The following is a 4694-nucleotide window of genomic DNA, read 5'->3' on the forward strand; positions in this document are numbered from 1 at the left end:
CAGTCAGTTTATAAAGAGAGAAAGAGAGAGAGTGAGGCGTCCAGTCAGGTTATAAAGAGAGAGAGGGAGAGTGATGAGTCCAGTCAGGTTATACACAGAGAGAGTGAGGAGTCCAGTCAGTTTATACCGAGAGTGAGAGTGAGGAGTCCAGTCAGTTTATAAAGAGAGAGAGTGATGAGTCCAGTCAGGTTATAAAGAGAGAGAGAGTGAGGAGTCCTGTCAGTTTATAAAGAGAGAGGGAGTGAGTGAGGATTCCAGTCAGTTTATAAAGAGAGAGAGAGTGAGGAGTCCAGTCAGTTTATAAAGGGAGAGAGAGAGAGAGTGAGGAGTCCCATCAGTTTATAAAGAGAGATGGAGAGAGTGAGGAGTCCAGTCAGTTTATAAAGAGAGTGAGAGAGAAAGCGAGGACTCCAGTTAGTTTATAAAGAGAGAGACAGTGAGGAGTCCAGTCAGTTTATAAAGAGAGAGAGAGAGTGAGGAGTCCCGTCAGTTTATAAAGAGAGAGAGAGAGTGAGGCGTCCAGTCTGTTTTTATAGAGAGAGAGTGAGGATTCCAGTCAGTTTATAGAGAGAGAGAGAGATAGAGAGAGAGAGTGAGAAGTCCAGTCAGTTTATAAAGAGAGAAAGAGAGAGAGTGAGGAGTCCAGTCAGTTTATAAAGAGAGAAAGAGAGAGTGAGGAATCCAGTCAGTCTATACAGAGAGAGAGCGAGAGTGAGGAGTCCAGTCAGTTTATAAAGAGAGAAAGAGAGAGAGTGAGGAGTCCAGTCAGTTTATAAAGAGGGAGAGAGAGAGAGATTCTGGTGTCCAGTCAGTTTATAAAGAGAAAGAGAGAGAGAGTGAGGAGTCCATGCAGTTTATAAAGAGAGAAAGAGAGAGTGAGGAATCCAGTCAGTTTATACAGAGAGAGAGCGAGAGTGAGGAGTCCAGTCAGTTTATAAAGAGAGAAAGAGAGAGTGAGGAGTCCAGTCAGTTTATAAAGAGGGAGAGAGAGAGAGAGAGATTCAGGAGTCCAGTCAGTTTATAAAGAGGGAGAGAGAGAGAGATTCAGGAGTCCAGTCAGTTTATAAAGAGGGAGAGAGAGAGAGGTTCAGGAGTCCAGTCAGTTTATAAAGAGAAAGAGAGAGTGAGGAGTCCATGCAGTTTATACAGAGAGAGAGAGAGAATGAGGATTCCAGTCAGTTTATAAAGAGAGAGAGAGAGAGAGTGAGGAGTCCACTCAGTTTATAAAGAGAGAGATAGAGAGAGAGGCGTCCAGTCAGGTTATAAAGCGAGAGAGAGAGAGTGAGGAGTCCAGTCAGTTTATAATGAGAGAGAGAGAGAGGAGTCCAGTCAGTTTATAATGAGAGAGAGAGAGAGGAGTCCAGTCAGTTTATGCAGAGAGAGAGAGAGAGAGAGAGAGAGAGAGAGAGAGTGAGGGGTACTGTCAGTTTATACAGAGAGAGAAAGAGAGAGTGAGGAGTCCAGTCAGTTTATTCAGAGAGGGAGAGAGAGAGAGTCAGGAGTCCAGTCAGTTTATAAAGAGAAAGAGAGAGAGTGAGGAGTCAAGTCAGTTTATACAGAGAGAGAGAAAGAGTGAGGAGTCCAGTCAGTTTATACAGAGAGAGAGCGAGAGTGAGGAGACCAGTCAGTTTATAAAGAGAGAGAGAGAGGGAGAGTGAGGAGTCCAGTCAGTTCATAAAGAGGGAGAGAGGGAGAGGTTCAGAAGTACAGTCAGTTTATAAAGAGAAAGAAAGAGTGAGGAGTCCAGTCAGTTTATAAAGAGAGTGAGGAGTCCACTCAGTTTATAAGCAAAGTGAGGAGTCCAATCAGTTTATAAAGCAAGAGAGAAAGAGGAAGTGAGGAGTCAAGTCAGTTTATACAGAGAGAGAGAGTAAGGAGTCTAGTCAGTTTATACAGATGGACAAAGAGTGAGGAGTCTAGTCAGTTTATACAGATAGAGAGAGAGAGTGAGAAGTCCAGACAGTTTATAAAGAGAGAGAGAGTGAGGAGTCAAGTCAGTTTATACAGATAGAGAGAGAGAGAGTGAGGATTCCAGTCAGTTTATAAAGGGAGCGAGAGAGAGAGAGTGAGGAGTCCAGTCAGTTCATAGAGAGAGAGAGTCAGGAGTCCACTCAGTTTATAAAGAGAAAAAGAGTGAGAGTGAGGATTAAAGTCAGTTTATAAAGAGAGAGAGAGAGTGAGGAGTCCAGTCAGTTTATACAGCGAGAGAGCGAGGAGTCCTGTCAATTTATACAGAGAGAGAGAGAGAGAGAGAGAGAGAGAGAGAGAGAGAGAGAGAGTGAGGAGTCCAGTCAGTTTAGAAAGAGAGGGAGATGGAGAGTCAGGAGTCCAGTCAATTTATAAAGAGAAAGAGAGAGAGTGAGGATTCCAGTCAGTTTATAAAGAGAGAGAGAGAGAGTGAGGATTCCAGTCAGTTTATACAGAGAAAGAGAGAGAGAAAGAGAGAGTGAGGAGTCCAGTCAGTTTATAAAGAGAAAGAGAGAGAGTGAGGAGTCCATGCAATTTATAAAGAGAGAGAGTGAGGATTCCAGTCAGTTTATACAGAGAGAGAGAGAGAGAGAGTGAGAAGTCCAGTCAGTTTATAAAGAGAGAAAGAGAGAGTGAGGAGTCCAATCAGTTTATACAGAAAGAGAGCGAGAGTGAGGAGTGCAGTCAGTTTATAAAGAGAGAAAGAGAGAGAGTGAGGCGTCCAGTCAGGTTATAGAGAGAGGGAGAGTGATGAGTCCAGTCAGGTTATACACAGAGAGAGAGAGAGAGAGAGAGAGAGTGAGGAGTCCAGTCAGTTTATACCGAGAGTGAGAGTGAGGAGTCCAGTCAGTTTATAAAGAGAGAGAGTGATGAGTCCAGTCAGGTTATAAAGAGAGAGAGAGTGAGGAGTCCTGTCAGTTTATAAAGAGAGAGGGAGTGAGTGAGGATTCCAGTCAGTTTATAAAGGGAGAGAGAGAGAGAGTGAGGAGTCCCATCAGTTTATAAAGAGAGTGAGAGAGAAAGCGAGGACTCCAGTTAGTTTATAAAGAGAGAGACAGTGAGGAGTCCCGTCAGTTTATAAAGAGAGAGAGAGAGAGGCGTCCAGTCAGTTTATATAGAGAGAGAGTGAGGAGTCCAGTCAGTTTATAAAGAGAGAGAGTGAGGATTCCAGTCAGTTTATACAGAGAGAGAGAGAGAGAGAGAGAGAGTGAGAAGTCCAGTCAGTTTATACAGAGAGAGAGAGAGAGAGAGTGAGGAGTCTAGTCAGTTTATACAGATGGAGAAAGAGTGAGGAGTCCAGTCAGTTTATAAAGAGAGAGAGAGAGAGAGTGAGGAGTCGTCAGTTTATACAGATAGAGAGAGTGAGTGAGGAATCCAGTCAGTTTATATAGAGAGAGAGTGAGGAGTCCAGTCAGTTTATAAAGAGAGAGAGTGAGGATTCCAGTCAGTTTATAGAGAGAGAGAGAGAGAGAGAGAGAGAGAGAGAGAGAGAGAGAGAGAGAGTGAGAAGTCCAGTCAGTTTATAAAGAGAGAAAGAGAGAGAGTGAGGAATCCAGTCAGTTTATAAAGAGAAAGAGAGAGAGTGAGGAGTCCATGCAATTTATAAAGAGAGAGAGTGAGGATTCCAGTCAGTTTATACAGAGAGAGAGAGAGAGAGAGAGAGTGAGAAGTCCAGTCAGTTTATAAAGAGAGAAAGAGAGAGAGTGAGGCGTCCAGTCAGGTTATAAAGAGAGAGAGGGACAGTGATGAGTCCAGTCAGGTTATATACAGAGAGAGAGAGAGTGAGGAGTCCAGTCAGTTTATACCGAGAGTGAGAGTGAGGAGTCCAGTCAGTTTATAAAGAGAGAGAGTGATGAGTCCAGTCAGGCTATAAAGAGAGAGAGAGTGAGGAGTCCTGTCAGTTTATAAAGAGAGAGAGAGTGAGGAGTCCAGTCAGTTTATAAAGGGAGAGAGAGAGAGAGAGTGAGGAGTCCCATCAGTTTATAAAGAGAGATAGAGAGAGTGAGGATTCCAGTCAGTTTATAGAGAGAGAGAGAGAGAGAGAGAGGGTGAGAAGTCCAGTCAGTTTATAAAGAGAGAAAGAGAGAGTGAGGAGTCCAGTCAGTTTATAAAGAGAGAAAGAGAGAGAGTGAGGCGTCCAGTCAGGTTATAAAGAGAGAGAGGGAGAGTGATGAGTCCAGTCAGGTTATACACAGAGAGAGAGAGAGAGAGAGAGAGAGAGAGAGAGAGTGAGGAGTCCAGTCAGTTTATACCGAGAGTGAGAGTGAGGAGTCCAGTCAGTTTATAAAGAGAGAGAGTGATGAGTCCAGTCAGGTTATAAAGAGAGAGGGAGTGAGTGAGGATTCCAGTCAGTTTATAAAGAGAGAGAGAGTGAGGAGTCCAGTCAGTTTATAAAGGGAGAGAGAGAGAGAGTGAGGAGTCCCATCAGTTTATAAAGAGAGTGAGAGAGAAAGCGAGGACTCCAGTTAGTTTATAAAGAGAGAGACAGTGAGGAGTCCCGTCAGTTTATAAAGAGAGAGAGAGTGAGGCGTCCAGTCAGTTTATATAGAGAGAGAGTGAGGAGTCCAGTCAGTTTATATAGAGAGAGAGTGAGGAGTCCAGTCAGTTTATAAAGAGAGAGAGTGAGGATTCCAGTCAGTTTATACAGAGAGAGAGAGAGAGAGAGAGAGAGTGAGAAGTCCAGTCAGTTTATACAGAGAGAGAGAGAGAGAGTGAGGAGTCTAGTC

The sequence above is a fragment of the Carcharodon carcharias genome (genome assembly GCF_017639515.1).
Source record: "Carcharodon carcharias isolate sCarCar2 chromosome 27 unlocalized genomic scaffold, sCarCar2.pri SUPER_27_unloc_8, whole genome shotgun sequence".
NCBI lineage: Eukaryota > Metazoa > Chordata > Chondrichthyes > Lamniformes > Lamnidae > Carcharodon > Carcharodon carcharias.